Raw genomic sequence first — 24,148 nt, 5'->3', positions numbered from 1 at the left:
TAAAAACCACATGCTCATCTCAATAGATACAGAAAAATCATTTAACAAAATTCAACATCCATTTATGATAAAAACTCCCAACATAGTGGGTATGGAGGAAATGAACCTCAACATAATAAAGGCCATATATGAGGAATACTCAGTGACTCCTCTCCCAGCATGAGCACTGTGATCCCACCTACCTTATACTGCAGCTCAGAAATGGATCTGGGGGCATCTACTCCAACAACTAGGGAGCACACCCTGCTCCCAACAGGGCTGTGATAACCACAGAGGAAAGAGGAGTCCCTGCTCAATAGCCAGTACAGTCTCTGGTCATCACAACTGCAGTCTCACCCCCTATCAAGGGGATAACAGCCAGCACACACTGAGGAAAGACATGGCAGGCATCCATACTAAAAACAGCCCTCACACCAAAAATATTAAACTCACACAGGCTACACAGGGATGCTCCCACAAAAGACAGCCCTTCAAGAGTACAGTAGATAACTTTCTCCTAAACTCATAGAGTCAGAGAAATAGATACAAAATGAAGAAGCAGAGGAACCATTCCCAATTAAAAGATCAAGAGAATTTCTGTGAAAGAACAAACAATTAAACAGATATTTTCAGTCTAATAGACATCAAGTTCAAAAAGGAGATAATGAAAATACTTAAGGAGGGAGTTCCCTGGTGGTCTAGTTGTTAGGATTCGGCACTTTCACTGCCATGGCCCAGGTTCAATCCCTGGTTGGGGAACTGAGATCCCACAAACCTTGTGGCATGGCCAAAATAAAAAATAAATTAAAAAAATATGTAAGGAATTAAGAAAGGCTATTGATAGAAATGCAGATTACTGTAAAAAGGAACCAGAAACTATAAAGAACTAACAAGAAAAATAAGAAAACTCATTTGCTGAGATGAAAGCTGAGCTAAAGGCAATGAACAGCAGATTGAATAATGCAGAACAAATAAGTAATCTGGAAGATAGAATAATGGAAACCAACCAATCAGAACAGCAGAAATAAAGACAAATAAAAAAATGAAAGCAATATAAGAGACCTATGGGATAACAGAAAGTGTGCCAATCTATGCATAATAGGGATCTCAGAAGGAGAACAAAGATAAAAGGGGATCAAAATGTATTTGAAGAAATTATGGCTGAAAACTTCCCAAAGCTAAAGAAGGAAACATATCCAAATACAGGAAGCACAGAAGGTCCCAAAGAAGATGAATCCAAACAGACCTACATGAAGACATAATTAAAATGGCAACCGTTAAAGATAAAGAGAGAATTCTAAAGGCGGTAAGAGAAAAACAAAGAGTTAATTACAAGGGAACCCCCATAAGGCCATCAGCTTATTTCTCTACAGAACCACTGCAGGCCAGAAGGGAGTAGCAAGATATATTCAAAGTCCTAGAAGGGAAAAACCTGCAATCTAGGATACTCTACCCTGCAAGATTATCATTTAGAATAGAAGGAGAGAGAAAGAATCCCACACAAGAAAAACTAAAAGTGTACAGCAATACTAAACCTATCCTGAAATAAATATTGAAATGTTTTCTCTAAATAGAAATGAATCAAGAATCTATAGGAAAGAAAGTCACAACTGGAAAGTAAATCACTTAAAAGAGCCAGTACACAGATAAAAAAATTTTTTGTGAAAGTGATGATAACCACAATGAACAGCAAAAGGATAAACATGAAGATATGAAAAGGATATCAAAATAATAAAATATGGGGGAGGAGAGTAAGAAAATACAGATTTTTTTAGAATGTGTTTGAGTCTATATGACTACCAGTCTAAAGCAAATAGACAGAGTTTTGGGTTAATATACTTGAAAACCAGAGTAACCACAAATCAAAAACATTCACAAAAACCAAAAAGAAAGGTACTCAAGCCTAATACAAAAGAAAACCATCAAACCACAATAGGAAAATCAAAAAGAAAAAGGAACAAAGAAAAAATACAAAGTCAACTGGAAAACAAGTTTCAAGATGACAATAAATACATATTTATCAAGAATTACCTTATATGTCAATGGACTAAATACACCAATCAAAAGACACAGAGTTGCAGATTGGATAATAAAATAAAAGCCTACAATATGCTGCCTACAAGAGACCCACTTTAGGGCAAAGGAAACATAGATTGAAAGTGAGGGTATGGAAAAAAGATATTTCATGCAAATGGAAATGACAAGAAAGTGGGTAGCAATGGTCATATAAGACAAGACAGAGTTAAAAACAAAGGCCTCAAAGAAAGATAAAGAAGGACACTATATAATGATAAAAGGATCAAGAAGAGGATATTACACTTGTTAATATATATGCACCCAATATAGGAGCACCCAAATACATAAATACTAACAGATATAAAGGGAGAAACTGACATGAATAAAATAATATTAGGAGGCTTTAACACTCCACTCACAGCAATGGACAGATCTTCTAGACAGAAAAATCAATAGGCAACAGAAATCTTAAAGGATACAATAGAACAGTTAGACTTAATTGATATTTTCAGCACATTATATCCAATAAAAGCAGAATACACATTCTTTTCAAGTGCACATGGAATATTCTCTATGATTGACCACATACTAGGGCACAAAACAAGCCTCAACAAATTTAAGAGGAAATTATTTCAAGCTTTTCTGACCAAAACAGCATGAAACTAGAAATCAAACAAGGAAAAGAAGGGAAAAAAGATTACATGGAGATGAAATAACATGCTACTAAAAAACCAATGGGCCAACGATGCAATCAAAGAGGAAATTTTAAAAATACCTTGAGACAAATGGCAATGAAAACACAACCATACAGAATCTATGGGATACAGCAAAAGCAGTCCTAAGAGGGAAGTTCAGAGAGATACAGGCCTTTCTCAAAAAAAGGAAAAATCTCAAACAACCTAACCTGCCACCTAAAAGAACAAGAAAAAAGAGAACAGTCAAACCCTAAAGTCAGCAGAAGGAAGAAATAATAAAGATCAGAGAAGAAATAAATAAGACAGAGATTTAAAAAACCAATAAAAACCAAGAGTTGGTTCTTTAAAAGGGTTAAACAATATCCACAAACCTCTGGCCAGGCTCACCAAGTAGAAGAGAGAGGACCCAAATAAACAATATAAGAAATGACAGAGGAAAAATTACAACCAATACCACAGAAATACAAAAAACCATAAAAGAATACTATGAACAATTATATGTCAACAAATTGGACAACCTAGTAGAAAAGGACAAGCTTCTAGAAACATGCAGCCCACCAAAGCTGAATCAAGAAGAAATAGACAATTTGAACAGACCAGTCACTAGAAGTGAAACAGAATCTGTAATTTACACAAACAAACAAAAAAACTCTCCCTGAAAACAAAGTCCAGGACCAGATGGCTTTACTGGGGAATTCTACCAAATATACAAAGAACTTACACCAATCCTTCTCAAACTCTTCCAAAAGGCTGAAGAGGAGGGAACACTCCCAAAGGCATTCTATGAAGCCACCATCACCCTGATACCAAAACCAAAGACACTGCCAAAAAAGAAAATTACAGGCCAATATCTTTGGTGAATATTTATGTAAAAGTCCTCAACAAATATTAGCAAACCAAATCCAACAACACATAAAAAGGATCATATACCATGATCAGGCTGGATTCATTCCAGGGTATCAAGGATGGTTCAACATGTGCAAATCAATGTGATACATCACATCAACAAAAGAAAAGATAAAAATCACATGATCACCTCAATAGATGCAGAAAAAGCATTGGATAAAATTCACATCCACTCATGATAAAAACTCTTACTGAAGTGGGTATAAAGGGAACATCTGTCAACATAATAAAAGCTATTTATGACAAACCCAGAGCCAACATAATATTCAATAGTGAAGAGCTGAAAGCCTTCCTGCTAATTCTGGAAGAAGATAAAGGATGCCAACTCTCACCCTTTCTATTCAACATAGTACTGGAAGTCCTAGCCACAGCAATCAGACAGGAAGAAGAAATTAAAAGTATCCAAATTGGAAGGGAAGAATTGTCATTATAGCATGACATGATATTAAACATAAAAAAACCTTAGAGACTCCACACAAAAACTACTAGAACTGATAAAAACAAATTCAGCAACTTAGCAGGATACAAGATTAACATACAGAAATTGGTTGCATTTGTTTACACTAACAATGAAATATCAGAAAAAATCCCTTTTAAAGTCACATCAAAGGACTTCCCTGGTGGTCCAGTGATTAAGAAACCACCTTCCAATGCAGGGGACGTGGGTTTGATTCCTGGTCAGGGAACTAAGATCCCATGCGCCACTGGGCAACTCAGTCCACGGGCTGCAACTACTGAGCCCATGTGGCACAACTAGAGAGAAGCCCGTGTGGCACAAGAGCCTGTGCACTGCAACAAAAGATTCCACATGCTGCAACTAAGACCCAATGCAGCAAAAAATTTAAAAAAAAATAGTAAAAGAAATAGTCACATCAAAAAAACAAACAAACAGGAATAAGCCTGACCAAGGAGGTAGAAGATTTATATGCTGAGAAGTATAAAATATTGATAAAGGAAATTGAAGATGATTTAAAGAAATAAAAAAATATCCCATGCTCTTGGATTGGAAGAATTAATATTGTTAAAATGGCCATAGTACCCAAAGAAATCTACAGTTTTAATGCAATCCCTATCACATTCATTACCCATGACATTTTTCACAGAATTAGAATAATCCTAAAATTTATATGGAACCATATAAGACCCAGATTTGTCAAAGCAGTATGGGAAGAAGAACAAAGCAAGAGGCATAACCTCCAAGACTTCAGACAATACTACAAAGCTACAGTAATTAAAACATCATGGTATTGGCATAAAAACAGACATATGGATCAAAGGAACAGAATAGAGAGCCCAGAAATAAACCCACACACATATGGTCAATTAAACTTCGACAAAGGAAGCAGGAATATAAAATGGGGAAAAGACAGTCTCTTCAGCAAGTGGTGTTCAGAAAGTTGGACAGATGCATGTAAATCATTGAAGTTGGAACACACCCTCACATCATACACAATAATAAACTCAAAATGGCTTAAAGACTTAAATATAAGACAAGAGAGCATAAAACTCCTAGAAGAGAACTTAGGCAAAACATTCTCTGACATAAATGGTATCAATGTTTTCTTAGATCAGTCTATAAAGACAATGGAAATAAAAGCAAAAATAAACAAATGGAACCTAATCAAACTTATAAGAATTTGCACAGCAAAGGAGACCATAAGCAAAATGAAAAGACAACATACAAACTGGGAGAAAATATTTTCAAACCATGTGACTGACAAGGGTTTAATTTCCAAAATATACAAACAGCTCATACAACAATATCAACAAACAAACGAACAACCCAATCAAAACATGGGCAGAAGACATAAATAGACATTTCTCCAAAGAAGATATACTGATGGCAAACAGGCACATGAAAAGATGATCAACATTGCTAAATATTAGAGAAATGCAATCAAAACTACAGTGAGGTACCACCTCACACCTGTCAGAATGGCCATCATTTAAAAAGTCATTAAAAATGCTGGAGGGGGTGTGGAGAAAAGGGAACCCTCCTACACCAGGGTGGGAGTGTAAATTGGTATAGCCACTGTAAAGAATAGTATGGAGGTTCCTCAAAAAACTAAAAATATAGTTGCCATATGATCCAGCAATCCCACTCCTAGGCATATATCAGGACAAAAGTATAATTCAAAGAGTTACTTGCACCCCGATGTTCATGGCAGCATTATTTCTCAATAATGAATAATGATGAATGGATAAAGAAAATGTGATATATATAATATATATGTATTTATATCCACACACAATGGAATATTAGTCAGCCATAAAAAAGAATGAAATAATGCCATTTGCAGCTACATGGATGGACCTAGAGATTATCATGCTAAGCAAAGTAAATCAGAAAGAGAAAGACTAATACCATATGATATCACTTATATCTGAAATCTAAAATATGACACAAATGAACTTATCTATGAAACAGAAACAGACACACAGAGAACAGACTTGTGGTTACCAAGGGGGAGGGGGGACTGGGGGATGGTAGGATTGGGAGTTTGGGATTAGCAGATGCAAAATATTATATATAGAATGGATAAACAACAAAATCCTATTGTATAGCACAGGAAACTATATTCAATATCCTGTAATAAGCCATAATGGAAAAAAATATGAAAAAGAATATATATATGCATACACATATACGTATATATACATATGTATACATATATATGTGTGTGTGTATATAAGTGAATCCCTTTGCTGTACAGCAGAAACTAACACAATATTGTAAATCAAATATACTTCAATAGAAACCTATATTCTACCAATAAAAAAATAAAGGCCATATATGACAAGCCCACAGCTAATATCATACTCAAAGGTGAAAAGCTGAAAGCTTCTCCTCTAAGATGAGGAACAGGACAAGGATGGCCACTCTCACCACTTTTATTCAACATAGTAATGGAGACAGGATGGCAGAATAGAAGAATGTGAGCTCACGACTTCTTATAGAAACACCAAAATCAAAACTAACTGCTGAGCAACCACTGACAAAAAAAAATGCTGGAACCTACCAAAAAGAATACCCTACATCCAAAGGCAAAGAAGCCACAACAAGATGGTCGGAGGGGCACAACTGCAATAAAATCAAACCCCATACATGCCAGGTGGGTGACCCCAATACTGGAAAATAATTATACAGCAGAAGTCCTCTCACAGAAGTGAATGTTCTGAGCCCTGTGTCAGGCTCCCTAGCTTGGGTTCTGGCAATGGGATGAGAAGCCCCTAGAGAATCTGTCTTTTAAGGCCAGTGAGGTTTGATCACAGGAATTCCACAGGACTAGGGGAAACAAACACCACTCGTGGACTTTGCGCACAGGGTTTCATGTGCATCAGGGCCCAGGATAAAAAGTGGTGACCTCACAAGAGACTGGGCAAGACCTACCTGCTAGTATTGGAGGGACTCCTGTGGATGCAGGGGGTAGCTATGGCTCACTGTGGGGACAAGGACACTGGTGGCAGCAGTTCTGGGGTGTAGTCATTGGTGTGAGCCCTTTGGGAGGGTGCAATTTTCTCACCAAGACCTGGCCCCACCCAACAGCCTGTAGGCTCAGTGCTGGGACACTTCAGGCCAAACAAGCAACAAGGCAGGCACACAGCCCCACCCATCAGTAGACAGGCTGTTTAAAGTTTTCCTGAGCACACAGATGCCCAATAAGCGACACCTCCTGATACAGCCCTGCCCACCAGAGGGATATGACCTAGCTCCACCCACCAGTGGGCAGGTACCAGTCCCCCCCACCAGGAAGCCTGAAGAAGCCTCTTAGACCGCCTCATCCACCAAAGGGCAGACAGCAGAAACAAGAAGAACTACAACCCCGCAGCCTGCAGAACAAAAATCACAATCACAGAAAGTTAGACAAAATGAGATGGCAGAGGAATATGTCTCAGATAAAGAAACAAGATAAAACCCCAGAAGAATAAATAAGTGAAGTGGAGATAGGCCATCTACCTGAAAAAGAATTCTGAGTAATGATAGTAAAGATGATCCAAGATCTTGGAAAAAGAATGGAGGCACATATCGAGAAGATAGAAGAAATGTTTAACAAAGACCTAGAAGAACTAAAGAACAAACAAACAGAGACGAGCAATACAATAACTGAAATGAAAAATACACTAGAAGTAATTAATAGCATAATAACTGAGGCAGAAGAAGAGATAAGTGAACTGAAAGACAGAATGCTGGAAATAACTGCCATGGAACAGAATAAAAAAAAAAGAATGAAAAGAAATAAGGATAATCTAAGAGACCTCTGGGACAACATTAAACTCACCAGCATTCACATTATAGGGGTCCCAGAAGAAGAGAGAAAGGACCTGAGAAAATATGTGATGAGATAATAGTTGAAAATTTCCCTAATATGGGAAGGAAACAGTCACCCAAGTCCAGGAAGTGCAGAGTCCTAAGCAAGATAAATCCAAGGAAGAACATGCCAAGACACACAGTAATCAAACTGACAAAACTTAAAGAAAAAAAAAAATATTAAAAGCAAAAAGAGAAAAATAGCAAATAACATACAAGGGAACTCCCATAAGGTTATAAACTCATTTTTCAGCAGAAACTCTGCAGGCCAGAAGGGAGAGACATAATATATTTAAAGTGATGAAAGGAAAGAAACTATAACCAAAAATACTCTACCCAGCAAGGCTCTCATTCAGATTCAATGGAGAAATCAAAAGCTTCAGAGAAGCAAAAGCTGAGAGAATTCAGCAGCATCAGACTAGCTTTCCAACAAATGCTAAAGGAACTTCTCTAGGTGGAAAAGAAGAGGCCACAACTAAAAACAAGAAAATTACAAATGGAAAAGCTCTCTGGTAAAGGCAACCATATAGTAAAGGTGGGAAATCATCTGCACACAAATCTGATATCAAAACCAGCAATTTTAAGAAGAGGAGACCACAAATGCAGGATATAGGAAATGCACTTGAAATAAAAACACCAGCAACTTAAAAGAATCTGGTTTATATATATACACTGCTATATCAAAACCACAAAGCAACTGCGAACCAAAAATCAACAACAGATACACACACACAAAAGAAAAAGGAATCTAAACACTAAAGATGGTCAACAAATCACAAAACAAGAGAAAAAAACAGGAAGGGAGGAAAAAACACCTGCAAAAACAAATCCAAAACAATTAACAAAATGGCAATAAGAATATACATATTGATAATTTCCTTAAACATAAATGGATTAAATGCTTCAACCAAAAGACACAGACTGACTGAAATGGATACAAAAACAAGACCCATATATATGCTATCAACTTCAGATCCAGGGACACACACAGACTGAAGGTGAGGGGATGGAAAGAAGGTATTCCATACAAATGGAAATCAAAAGAAAGCTGGAGTAGCAATATTCATATCAGACAAAATAGACTTTAAAATAAAGACTGTTACAAGAGACAAAGAAGTACCCTACATCATGATCAGGGGATCAATCCAAGAAGAAGATACAACAATTGGAAATATATATGCATCCAACACAGGAGGACCTCAATATATAAGGCAAATACTAACAGCCATAAAAGGTGAAATGGACAGTAACACAATAATAGTGGGGGAATTTAACACCTCACTTACAACAATGGACAGACATCCAAAATGAAAATAAACAAGGAAACAGAAGCTTTAAATGACACAATAGACCAGATAGATTTAATTGATATTTATAGGACATTCCATCCAAAAACAGCAGATTACACTATCTGCTCAAGTGCGCATGGAACATTCTCCATGATAGATCACATCTTGGGTCACAAATCAAGCCTCAGTAAATTTAAGAAAATGGAAATCATATCAAACATCTTTTCTGACCAAAACGCTATGAGATTAGAAATGAATTACAGGGAAAAAAACGTAAAAAACACAAACACATGGAGGGTAAACAATACATTACTAAATAATCAAGAGATCACTGAAGAAATCAAAGAGGAAATTTAAAAATACCTAGAGAAAAATGACAATTTTTTTCACGATGATCCAAAACCTATGGGATGCAGCAAAAGCAGTTCTAAGAGGGAAGTTTATAGCTATCCAAGCCTACCTCAAGAAACAAGAAAAATCTCAAATAAACAATCTAATCTTAAACCTAAAGGAACTAGAGAAAAAAGAACAAAAAACCCCCCAAAGTTAGCAGAAGGAAAGAAATCATAAAAATCAGAGCAGAAATAAATGAAATAGAAACAAAGAAAACAATAGCAAAGATCAATAAAATTAAACATGCTTCTTTGAGAAGATAAACAATATTGATAAACCATTAGCCAGACTCAACAAGAAAAAGAGGGAGAGGACTCAAATCAATTAAGTTAAAAATGAAAAAGGAGAAGTTACAACAGAAAATGCAGAAATACAAAGCACACTAAGAGACAACTACAAGCAACTCTATGCCAACAAAGTGGACAAACTGGAAGAAATGGACAAATTCTTAGAAAGGTATAACCTTCCAAGACTGAACCAGGAAGAAACAGAAAATATGAACAGACCAATCACAAGTAATGAAATTGAAACTGTGATTAAAAATCGTCCAAGAAACAAAAGTCCTGGACCAGATGGCTTCACAGGTGAATTCTATCAAACATTTAGAGAAGAGCTAACACCCATCCTTCTCAAACTCTTCCAAAAAATTGCAGAGGAAGGAACCCTCCCAAACTCATTTTATGAGGCCACCATCGCCCTGATACCAAAACCAGACAAACATAATACAAAAAAAGAAAATTACAGACCAATATCACTGATGAATATTGATGCAAAAATCCTCAACAAAACACTAGCAAACAGAATCCAACAACACATTAAAAGGATCATACACCATGATCAAGTGGGATTTATCCCAGGGATGCAAGGATTCTTCAATACACGCAAATCAATCAATATGATACACCATATTAACAAACTGAAGAATAAAACCCATATGTTCATCTCAATAGACACAGAAAAAGCTTTTGACAAAATTCAACACCCATTTATGATAAAAACTCTCCAGAAGTGGGGATAGAAGGAACCTACCTCAACATAATAAAGGCCATATAGGACAAATCCACAGCAAACATTATTCTCAATGGTGAAAAACTGAAAGCATTACCTCTAAGATCAGGAACAAGACAAGGATGTCCACTCTCACTACTATTATTCAAAATAGTTTTGGAAGTCCTAGCCATGGCAATCAGAGAAGAAAAAGAAATAAAAGGAATACAAATTGGAAAAGAAGAAGTAAAACTCACTGTTTGCAGATGACATGATACTATACATAGAGAATCCTAAATATGCCACCAGAAAACTACTAGAGCTAATCAATGGATTTGGTAAAGTTGCAGGATACAAAATTAATGCGCAGAAATCTCTTGCATTCTTATACACTAATGATGAAAAATCTGAAAGAGAAATTATGGAAACATTCCCATTTACCATTGCAACGGAAAGAATAAAATACCTAGGAATAAACCTACCTAAGAGACAAAAGGCCTGTATGCAGAAAACTATAAGACACTGATGAACGAAATTAAAGATGATACCAACAGATGGAGAGATATACCATGTTCTTGGATTGGAAGAATCAACATTGTGAAAATGACTCTAATTCCCAAAGCAATCTATAGATTCAATGCAATCCCTATAAAATTACCAATGGCATTTTTTACGGAACTAGAACAAATCATCTTAAAATTTGTATGGAGACACAAAAGACCCCAAATAGACAAAGCAGTCCTGAGGGAAAAAAACAGAACTGGAGGAATCAGACTCCCTGACTTCAGACTATACTAAAAGCTACAGTAATCAAGACAATATGGTACTGGCACAAAAACAGAAATACAGATCAATGGAACAAGATAGAAAGCCCAGAGATAAACCCACGCACCTATGGTCAACTAATCTATGACAAAGGAGGCAAACATATACAATGGAGAAAAGACAGTCTCTTCAGTAAGTGGTGCTGGGAAAACTGGACAGCAACATGGAAAAGAATGAAATTAGAACACTCCCTAACACCATACACAAAAATAAACTCAACATGGATTCGAGACCTAAATGTAAGACCAGACACTATAAAACTCTTAGAGGAAAACATAGGAAGAACACACTTTGACATAAATCACAGCAAGATATTTTTTGATCCACCTCTTAGAGTAATGGAAATAAAAACAAAAATAAACAAATGGGACCTAATGAAACTTCAAAGCTTTTGCCCAGCAAAGGAAACCATAAACAAGACGAAAAGACAACCCTCAGAATGGGAGAAAATATTTGCAAACAAATCAACCGACAAAGGATTAATCTCCAAAATATATAAAAAGCTCATGCAGCTCAATATTATAAAAACAAACAACCGAATCGAAAAAAGGGCAGAAGACCTAAATAGACATTTCTCCAAAGAAGTCATACAGGTGGCCAAGAAGCACATGAAAAGCTGCTCAACATCACTAATTATTAGAGAAATGCAAATCAAAACTACAATGAGGTATCACCTCACACCAGTTAGAATGGGCACCATCAGAAAATGTACAAACAACAAATGCTGGAGAGGGTGTGGAGAAAAGGGAACCCTCTTGCACTGTTGGTGGGAATGTAAAATTGATACAGCCAATATGGAGAACAGTAAGGAGGTTCCTTAAAAAACTAAAAATTGAATAACCATATGATCCAGCAACCCCACTACTGGGCATATACCCAGAGAAAACCATAATTCAAAAAGACACATGCACCCCAATGTTCATTGCAGCACTATTTACAATAGCCAGGTCATGGAAGCAACCAAAACGCCCATCGACAGATGAATGGATAAAGAAGAAGTGGTACATATATACAATGGAATATTACTCAGCCATAAAAAGGAACAAAACTGGGTCATGTGTAGAGACGTGGATGGATCTAGAGACTGTCATACAGAGTGAAGTAAGTTAGAAAGAGAAAAACAAATATCGTATATTAACACATATGTATGGAACCTAGAAAAATGGTACAGATGAACCGGTTTGCAGGGCAGAAATTGAGACACAGATGTAGAGAACAAACGTATGGACACCAAGGGGGGAAAGCGGTGGTGGGGGTGGGGGTGGGAAGGATGAATTGGGAGATTGGGATTGACATGTATACACTGATGTGTATAAAATTGATGACTAATAAGGACCTGCTGTATAAAAAAATAAAATAAAATTCAAAAAAAATTTAGAAAAGAGCTAACACCTGTCCTTCTGAAACTATTCTAAAAATTGCAGACGAAGGAACACTCCCAAACTCATTCTATGAGGCCACCAACACTCTGATACCAAAACCGGACAAAGATTCCTTAAGAAAAAGAAAATTACCAGCCAATATCACTGATGAACATAAATACAAAAATCTGCAACAAAATACTAGGAAACTGAATCCAATAATACATGTAAAGGATCATACACCATGATCAAGTGGGATTTATCTCAGGGATGCAAATATTATTCAATACCTGCAAATCACTCAGCATGATTCACTACATCAACAAATTGAAGAATAAAAACCATGTGATCATCTCAATAGATGCAGAAAAAGCTTTTGACAAAATTCAACACCCATTTATGATAAAAACTCTCCTGAAAGCGGGCATAGAAGGAACCTACCTCAACATAATAAAGGTCATGTATGACAAACCCACAGCTAACATCATTCTCAAAAACTGAAAGCACTTCCTCTAAGATCAGGAACAAGACATAGATGTCCACTCTGTCCACTATTATTCAACATATTTTTGGAAATCGTATCCTTGGCAATCAGATAAGAAAAAGAAAGAAAAGAAATCCAAATCGGAAAAGAAATAAAACTGTAACTGTTTGCAGATGACATGATACTATACATAGAAAATCCTAAAGTTGCTACCAGAGAAATGCTAGAGCTCATCAATGCATTTGGTAAAGTTGCAGGATACAAAAAAAGTACAGAGATCTGTTGTATTTCTACACACTAACAATGAAAGATCAGGAAGAGAAATTAAAGAAACAATGCCATTTATCATTACATCAAAAATAATAAAATACCTAGGAATAAACCTAACTAATAAGGCAAAATCCTGTACTCCAAAAACTATAAGATACTGATGAAAGAAATCAAATACGACACAAACAGATGGAAAGATATACTATGTTCTTGGACTGAAAGAATCAATATTGTCGAAATGACTACTTCACCAAAGGCAATGTACAGATTCAATGCAATCCCTATCAAATTACCAATGACATTGTTCACAGAACTAGAAGAATATTTTTAAAATTTGTATGGAAACAAGAAACACCCCGAATAACCAAAGCAATCTTGAGAAAGAAAAACAGAGCTAGATGAATCAGCCTCCCTGACTTTCAACTATACTACAAAGCTACAGCAATCAAGACAGTATGGTACTGGCACAAAAACAGAAATGCAGATCAATGGAACAGGATAAATAGCCCAGAGATAAACCCACACACATATGGTCACCTTATTGTTATTATTTTTTTTTGCAACACGCGGGCCTCTCACTGTTGTGGCCTCTCCTGTTGCGGAGCACAGGCTCCAGACGTGCAGGCTCAGCGGCCATGGCTCACGGGCCCAGCTGCTCCGCGGCATGTGGAATCTTCCTGGACCGGGGCACAAACCCATGTCCCCTGCATCGGCAGGCCAGGCGGACTCTCAACCACTGCGCCACCAGGGAAGCCCGGTCACCTTATTTTTGATAAAGGAGGCAAGAATATACAATGGAGATAAGACAGCCTCTTCAATAAGTCAGGCTAGGAAAACTGGACAGCTACATGTAAAAGAGTGAAATTAGAACACTCCTAACACCATACACAAAAACAAACTCAAAATGGATTAAAGACATAAATGTAAGGCTGGACACTATAAAACTCCTAGAGGAAAAGAGAGGCAGAAAACTCTGACATAAATCACATCAAGATCCTTTTTGACTCACCTCCTAGAGAAATGGAAATAAAAACAAAAATAAACAAATGGGACCTAATGAAACGTAAAAGCTTTTGCACAGCGAAGGAAACCATAAACTAGAAGAAAAGACAACACTCACAATGGGATAAAATATTTGCCAATGAAGCAACTGACAAAGGATTAATCTCCAAAACTTACAAGCAGCTCATGCTGCTCAATATCAAAAAAAACAGAAAACCCAATCCAAAAATGGGCAGAGGATCTAAATAGACATTTCTCCAACGAAAATATACAGATTGCCAACAGACACATGAATGGATGCTCAACAGCACTAACCATTAGAGAAATGCAAATCAAAACTACTAGGTATCTCCCCACACCAGTCAGAATGGAGATCATGAAAAAAGGTAAAAATAATAAATGCTGGAGAGGGTGTAGAGAAAAGGGAAGCCTATTGCACTGTTGGTGGAAATGTAAATTGATAGATCCACTATGGAGAACAGTATAGAGGTTCCTGAAAAAAAACTAAAAATAGAACTACTGTACAACACAGCAATCCCACTACTGGACACATACCCAGAGAAAACCATAATTCAAAAAGAGTCATGTACCACAATGTTCATTGCAGCTCTATTTACAATAGCCAGGACATGGAAGCAACCTAAGTGTCCATCGACAGATGAACGGAGAAAGAAGATGTGGCACATATATACAATGGAATATTACTCAGCCATAAAAAGAAATGAAACTGAGTTATTTGTAGTGGGGTGGATGGACCTAGAGTCTGTCATACAGAGTGAAGTAATCAGAAAGAGTAAAACAAATACTGTATGCTAACACATATATGTGGAATCTAAAAAAAAAAAGTTTATTAAGAATGTAGAGGCAGGACAGGAATAAAGATGCAGACGTAGAGACTGGACTTAAGGACAGGCGAGGGGAGAAATGGAGAAACGCCACAGCCTTGTGACCATTTCCTGCAAAAGCAGCTTTAATCACACTGCTAAGGGCCACTTAATATTCACAAGAATTGCAGCTCTGTAAATGACACCTGCCCTCAAAAAAAATCCTGGGTTCGAATATAGACGAAAAAATTCAAAAGAGGGCAACCTTTCAAGAAGACAATTTCAAGAGGCATATTTAACTCACATTTTTTCTTTTCTTTCTTTCTTTTTTTTTGTTTAACAAAAAAGGCCATGGAGAAAGCTCAATGTCAGGAATTAATAAAGACATGCAAATCCAATCTACAAAAACTTTTACCTGACAGCAGTCAGAATGATCATAAGCAAAAATCTCTAAACAATAAATGCTCAAAGGGTTTTAGTGAACTGTGTACCCTCTAGCTGCTGGTGGGATGTCAAATGGTAACAGCCAGTAGTGAGAACAGAAAGGAGGTGCGTTTAGAGGTAAAAACTGAGCTACCATATGATCTGATAGGCCCACTACTGGCCCTATCACCTGAGAAGACCAGAATCAAAAGCCACAGGCTGACAATCCTACACTGCAGCACTATTTACCCTAGGCAAGACTTGGAACACCCAAAATGTCCATCAGCAGATGAATCCACAAAGAAGAAGTGGTCCATGTACACAAAGGAATATTACGTCGATAAAAAATATAAATTAAATATAAGAAACTAACATAAGTAAGGAGACATAAGCTTTGGGGGTGTATCCGCGCACAATCCACTGTAATTTACAACCAAGGAACACTACTTACAGGGAGGTACTGTTTCCCTAGTAACCAGAGTGGGGAATGTAGAAATGCTGCCTCCCTGTGGCCGTTTGCCACAACAGCAGCTTTAAAACCTGTGCTAAAGGTCACTTCATATTCACAAGGACTGCAGGGCTATAAATGACACCTGCCAACAAAATGGGTTGAGGGAGGTAATGGCCAAAAAAGTTCAAAATATGGCAGCGTACTTCAAGAAGCCATTTAATAGGTAAGCTGTACTCACTCTAAAAAAGCAAAAAAGGTACAAGGCTATAAGCGCAATATAGGGAATTATTAGACATATGCAAATCCAACCACAAAAAGGTATCAGATCACTGCGGTAAGAATGACCATCAGGAAAAAAAATACAAACAATAAATCCTGAAGGGGTTGTGGAGAAATGCACACCCTCAACTTTAAGTGGCTCATAAACTGGTAAATGCCATTAATGAAAACAGAATTGAGCTGCCTTTAAAAGGTAAACATTGAGATACCATATGATCCCGCAGACCCACTCCTTGGCCTATAACCTAAGAAGACAGAAATATAAAGACACAGGCAGGCAAAACTGCACTGCAGCAGTATTACAATAGCCAAGACAAGGAAGAAACCAAAAAGTCCATCAAGAGACAAATGGACAGAGAAGAACTGGTACGGGTAACACATGGAATATTAGCCACGGGAAAAAAATGAAACAATGAAGTTTGCAGAACCATAGATGAGTCTGGAGGTAATCACACAACTTCAAGTAAGTCAGAAGGCGAAAGACACATATCCTATGATATCAATTATAGGTGTTACCTAAAAAGTGATACCAATGAAGATATTTCCACAGAGAAAGGCAATCACAGATTTATTAAACAAACTTATGGTTAACCAACTGGAAAGTTGTGAAGATTGGATACATTCGGATATTGGGGTTAACAGATATACAAACACATGTGAAATATATAACCACCAAAGACCTACGAATTCCAAGAGAAGACCACTCAACACTGTGTTATAACATACATGGCAAATGGATCCCAAGATGAATACATATACGTATAGGTGTAAAACAAACACATCCTGCACACCTAGAACAAACAAAACATTATAATCAAATTTGCTGTGATAAAAAATAAATGTTACATTAAAGAAATGAACAGGAAGTAATGAGGCACAAAATTATGGGGGTTCTTCCTGGCTCATTCCATCCTAACTTACAACCTTGGAACATGGGGCTCTGTTGACCTAGTAACCATATTTGAGAATGGAGAAATCCTGCAGCATTTTGGCTTTCCTGCAACAGCAGCTTTAAACCCAGTGCTAACGGTCAGTTAAAATTCACCTTAATTGCAGGCCTGTAAATGACACCTGCCCTCAAAAAAATTTCTGGGGTCGAAAAGCGACCAAAAATTCAAAAGAGGGCAACCTTTCAAGAAGACAATTTCAAGAGGCATATTTTACACACATTTTTTCTTTTCTTTCTTTTTTTCCCCTTTAACCTAAAAAAGGGCATAGAAAAATGCTCAACATCAGAAATTAATAAAGACATGCAAATCCAGTGTATAAAAACGTTCACCTCACAACAGTCAGAATGATCATCAGCAAAACAGTCCACAAGAATACATGCTGAAGGGGTTTTAGAGCACTGTGGACCCTCTAGCTGCTGGTGGGAGGTAAAGCGGTAACAGCCAGTAGGGAGAACAAAATGAACGTGCGTTTCCAGGTAAAAATTGAGCTACCCTATGATCTCGTAGGCCCACCTCTGGGCCTATCACCCGAGAAGAACAGAATCAAAAAGACACAGTCTGGCAATCCTACACTGCAGTAATATTTACCACAGCCAAGACTTGGAAGCAACCAAAATGTCCATCAACATATGAATGCACCAAGGAGAACTGGTCCGTGTACACAGTGGAATATTAGACATGGAGAAGCATGACACAGTGCTGTCTGCACCACCATAGAAGGACCTAGATATAATCACACAACTTGAAGAAAGAAACCAAAAGAAAGATATCCTATGATATCACTTATAGGTGTTACCTAAAAAATGATACCCATGAACTTATTTCCAAGAAAAGGCCACTCATGGATTAAGAAACCAAAATTACGTTTAACCAAATGGAAAGGTGTGAGGAATGGATAAATTAGGATATGGGGGTGACAGACCTATACTAATACATATGAAACATATAATCACCAAAGACCTATGGAATACCAAGAGAGGTCCACTCAACATTCTGTAATAACGGACACGGGAAAGGATCCAAAGATGAATAGACAGATACATAGATATAATGAACCAGATTCTGTACACCTAGAACATACACAACATTTTTATCAAATTTGTTCTGATAAAAAATAAAAATTAAATTTAAAAACAAACAAGAAGTAAGGAGATATAAGCTGTTGGCTGTTTGCCTTGGCACATTCCACTCTAATTTGCAGCCTACTAACACGATTTCCAGGAAGGCTCTGTTGCCCAAGTATCCTGAGTTGTAAATGCAGAAATTCTGCCACCTTGTGGCCGTTTCCCGCCAGAGTGGCTTTAAACCACAGCTAATGGTCACATAATATTCACAAGTAATCAGGGCTGCAAAGGACACCGGCCTTCAAAAAATGTCCTGAGGTAGGGAATGGCAAAAGAACCTCAAAAGACAGCAAATTTTTCAAGAAGATCGTATGAGAGGTAAGTTTTACACATTCTTTAAAAAAAAAAAAAAAGGAAAATGGATAAAAGGTCAACATTAGAAATTATTAGACTCATGCACATGTAATCTACAAAAGGTTTCAACACACACCAGTCGAATGACCATCAGCAAAAAGTCTAAAACGATAAATGCTGAAGACATTTTAGAGAACTGTATACCCTCTAGCTGCTGGTGAGATGTAAAGTGGTAAGAGCCACTAATGAGAACAGAAAGGAACTGCGTTTCAAAGTAAAAACTGAGATACCATTCAATCCAGGAGGCCCACCGCTGGGCCTTTCACCTGAGAAGACCGGAGTTGAGAAAATACAGGCTGAGAAAGGTGCATTGCAGCAGTATTCACAAAAGCCGAGACCTGGAAGCAACCAAAATGTCCATCAACAGATGAATGGATAAAGAAGAAGTGGTCTGTACACAATGGAATATTAGCCGTGGAAAATAATGAAACACTGCTCTTTGCAGCACCACAGATGATCCTAGAGATAATCACAGAACATGATGTTAGTCCAAAAGCAAAAGACAAATATCTTATGATATCACTTATAGGTGTTATCTCACGATTGACACAAATCAACTTATTTCCACAGAGAAAGACACTCACAGACTTAGGAAAAAAAACTATGAGCATCTAAAAGGAAAGGTGGTAGAAATGGATAAATTAAGATTAGGGTTACCATACGTATACCAATACATATTAAATACATATATCAAAAAGACCGACCGTATACCAAGGGAGGTCTACTGAACACTGTGTATTAATTTACATAGGAAGAGGATCTGTACATGAATAGATATATATAGTGTACAAATGAACCAGACTGTGTACACCTAGAACAAAGAGTATTCTAATCATTACCCTGATGAAAAAAATGAAATTATAACAATGAAGAAGATGTACTAAGACATAAACTTATGGGGTTTTTTCCTGGCACATTCCACTCTAATTTAAAACCTAGGAACACGACTTCCAGGAAAGCTCTGCTGCCCTAGTAACCAGATTTGGGAATGGAGAAACGATGCCATCGTGTGGCTGTTTCCCACAAAAGCAGATTTCAACCCAGTGCTAATGGTCAGTAAATATTAACAACAATTGCAAGCCTGTAAGTGACACGCACCCTCAAAAATTCCTGGGGTCGAAAATCGACCATACAATTCAAAAGACGGTAAGGTTTTAAGAAGAGGATTTCAAGAGGTATATTTTACTCGCAATTTTTTTTAAAAAAACAACAAAAAGGCTTGGAAAAATGCTCATCATTAGGAATCATTAAAGACATGCAAATCCAATCTACAAAAACATATCAGCTCACACCGGTGAGAAAGACCATCAGGAAAACTTCTGCAAACAATAAATGCTGAAGGGGCTGTGGGGAAATGCGTACCCTCAGCTCTAAGTGGGACTAAACTGGTAAGAGCCACTAATGAATACAGAAAGGAGGTGCTTTTCAAAAGGTACACATTGAGCTACCGTGTAATTCAGGAGGCCCACTCCTGGGACTATGATGTAAGAAGACAGAATTAGAAAGACACAGGCAGGCAAAACTGCACTGCAGCAGTTTTACAGTAGCCAAGACAGGGAAGCTACCAAAAAGTGCATCAACAGATGAATGGAAGAGAAGAACTGGTACATGTACAGGTGGAATATTAGCCAAGGAAAAAAATGGAACAATGCTGTTTGCAGCACCATAGATGAGTCTAGAGGTGATCACAACTTGAAGTAAGTCAGAAAGCGAAGGAAACATATCCTATGATATCACTTATTGGGGTTACCTAAAAATGGATACCAGTGAAGATTTTTCACAGAGAAAGGCAATCAAAGATTCAATCAACAAATGTATGGTTCACCAAATGGAAAGGTGTGGGGACTGGATAAATTAGGATATTGGGATAAACACAGATATACCAACACATGTGAAATATATAAGTACTAAAGGCCTTCGGAATACCAAGAGAAGACTACTCAACATTGTGTCATAACCCATATGGGAATTGGATCCGAAGATAAATAGATATATGTATATGTGTAAAAGAACAACATCTTGCACACCTAGAACAAACAGAACATTGCAACCAAATTTGCTGTGATAAAAAATAAAAATTAAATTAAGAAAACTAACAAGAAGTAATGAGACATAAACTTATGGGGGTTTCTCCTGGCACATTCCATTCTATTTTGCAAGTTGGAACATTACAACCAATAAAGCTCTTTTGCCCTAGTAACCAGATTTGGGAATGGAGAAATGCCACAGCCTTGTGACTGTCTCCTGCAAAAGCAGCTTTAATCACACTGCTAAGGGCCACTTAATATTCACAAGAATTGCAGCTCTGTAAATGACACCTGCCCTCAAAAAAAATCCTGGGTTCGAATATAGACGAAAAAATTCAAAAGAGGGCAACCTTTCAAGAAGACAATTTCAAGAGGCATATTTAACTCACATTTTTTCTTTTCTTTCTTTCTTTTTTTTTGTTTAACAAAAAAGGCCATGGAGAAAGCTCAATGTCAGGAATTAATAAAGACATGCAAATCCAATCTACAAAAACTTTTACCTGACAGCAGTCAGAATGATCATAAGCAAAAATCTCTAAACAATAAATGCTCAAAGGGTTTTAGTGAACTGTGTACCCTCTAGCTGCTGGTGGGATGTCAACTGTTAACAGCCAGTAGTGAGAACAGAAAGGAGGTGCATTTAAAGGTAAAAACTGAGCTACCATATGATCTGATAGGCCCACTACTGGCCCTATCACCTGAGAAGACCAGAATCAAAAGCCACAGGCTGACAATCCTACACTGCAGCACTATTTACCCTAGGTAAGACTTGGAACACCCAAAATGTTCATCAACAGATGAATCCACAGAGAAGAAGTGGTCCATGTACACAGTGGAATATTACTCTGATAAAAAATATAAATTAAATACAAAAAACAAACATAAGTAAGGAGACATAAGCTTTGGGGGTTGATTTGGACACATTCCACTATAATTTACAACCAAGGAACACTACTTCCAAGAAGGGTCTGTTTCCCTAGTCACCAGAGTGGGGAATGTGGAAATGCTGATGCCCTGTGGCCGTTACCCACAAAAGCACCTTTAAAAACTGCTGAAGGTCAGTTCATATTCACAATTACTGCAGGGCTATAAATGACACCTGCCCTCAAAATGTCTTGAGAGAGGTAATGGCCCAAAAAATTCAAAATATGGCACATACTTCAAAAAAACAATTTGTATAGGTAAGTTGTACTCACTCTTAAAAAAAAAGGACATGGCAAGAAGCTCGATATAAGTAATTATTAGACATATGCAAATGCAACCACAAAAAGTATCAGCTCACACTGGTCAGAATGACCATCAGTAAAAAAATAAAAACAATAAATGCTGAAGGGGTTGTAGAGAAATGCATACCCTCAAATTTAAGTGGGTCGTAAACTGGTAAGAGCCACTAAGGACAACAGAATTGGGGTGCCTTTAGAAGGTAAACAATTGAGTTACCATATGATTCAGCAGCACCACTCTTGGCCCTTTAACCTAAGAGGACAGAAGTGGAAAGACACAGGCAACAATACTGCACTGCAGCAGAATTACAAAAGCCAAGACATTGAACCGACCAAAAAGTCCATCAACTGATCAATGTACAAAGAACAACTTGTACGTGTACAGATGTAGTATTAGCCAAGGAAGAAAACGAAACAATACCGTTTGCAGCACCACAGATGAGTCTAGAGGTAATCACACAACTTGAAATAAGTCAGAAAGCGAAGAACACATACCCTATGATATCAATTATAGGCATTACCTAAGAATTGATACCAATGAAGATATTTCCAAACAGAAAGGCAATCACAGATTCAATAAACAAACACATGGTTAACCAAATGGAAAGGTGTGAGGATTGGACACATTAGGATATTTGGGTTAACAAAGATATACAAACACATGTGAAATTTAATCACCAAAGACCTACGGAATACCAAGAGAAGACTACTACACAACATTGTCTCATAACCTACATGGAAAATGGATCCAAGGATGAATAGATACATGTATATGTGTAAAAGAAATACATCTTGCACACACAGAACAAACAAAACATTGTAATCAAATATGCTGTGATAAAAAATAAAAATTAAATTTAAAAAAACGAACAAAAAGTAATGAGGCAAAAAATGATGAGGGTTTTTTCTCCACACTGCATTCTAACTTACAGCCTTGGAACAAGGCTTCCAGGAAGGCTGTGTTGCCCTAGTAAGCAGATTTGGGAATGGAGAAATGCTGCACTGTTTTAGCCGTTTCCTGCAACAGCAGGTTTAAACCCAGTGTGAATGGTCACTTAAGAGTCAAAATGATTGCAGGCCTGTAAATCACACCTGCCCTCAAAAAAATTCCTGGGGTGGAAAACACACCAAAAAATGCAAAAGAGGGAAACCTTTCAAGAACACAATTTCAAAAGTCATATTTTACTCATATTTTTTCTTTTCTTTTTTTGTTCTTTAACCAAAAAGGGGCAGGGAAAAATGCTCAACATCAAAAAGAAATAAAGACATGAAAATTCAATCTACAAAAACATACACCTCACAACAGTCAAAATGATCATTAGCAAAAAAGAAATTCTGAAAGGGTTGTAGAGAACTGTGTACCCTCAACCTGCTGATGGGATGTAAAATGGTAAGAGCAGTAGTGAGAACAAAATGGACGTGCGTTTAAAGGTAAAAATTGAGCTACCCTATGTTCTGGTTAGCTCACAGCTGGGCCATCACCTGAGAAGGCCAGTATCAAAAAGACACAGGCTGACAATCCTACACTGCAGCAATATTTACCATAGCCAAGACTTGGAAGCAACCAAAATGTCCATCAACAAATGAATGCACAAAGAAAAAGTGGTCCATGTACACAATGGAATATTAACCATGGAAAAGAATGAAACACTGCAGTTTTCACCAAGAAAGAAGGATCTAATCACACAACTTCAAGTAAGAAAAAAACCAAAATACAGATATCCTATGATATCACTTATAGGTGTTACCTAAAACTTGATACCCATGAACTTATTTCCTAGAGAAGGACACTTGTAGATTAAGAAAACAAAATTACGTTTAACCAAATGGAAAGGTGTGAGGAATGGATAAATTAGGATATGGGGGTGACAGACCTATACTAATACATATGAAACATATAATCACCAAAGACCTATGGAATAGCAAGAGAGGTCTACTCAACACTCTGTAACAACCTACATGGTAAAGGATACAAAG

At 37.2% G+C, this 24,148-nt stretch overlaps 1 non-coding gene across 1 annotated transcript; it reads left to right on the top strand.

The window, feature by feature from the left end:
• Positions 1-666: 666 nt before the first annotated feature.
• On the top strand, positions 667-738 carry TRNAE-UUC (transfer RNA glutamic acid (anticodon UUC)). Its single transcript has one exon. It is a non-coding gene; the product is annotated as a tRNA-Glu (tRNA).
• The last annotated feature ends 23,410 nt before the right edge of the window (positions 739-24,148 follow it).

This window comes from Lipotes vexillifer, unplaced genomic scaffold, assembly GCF_000442215.2.
Source record: "Lipotes vexillifer unplaced genomic scaffold, Lipotes_vexillifer_v1.1 scaffold268, whole genome shotgun sequence".
Lineage (NCBI taxonomy): Eukaryota > Metazoa > Chordata > Mammalia > Artiodactyla > Lipotidae > Lipotes > Lipotes vexillifer.
The sequence above is the reverse complement of the archived record's forward strand: the minus strand, read 5'-3'. Positions and strand labels throughout refer to the sequence as shown.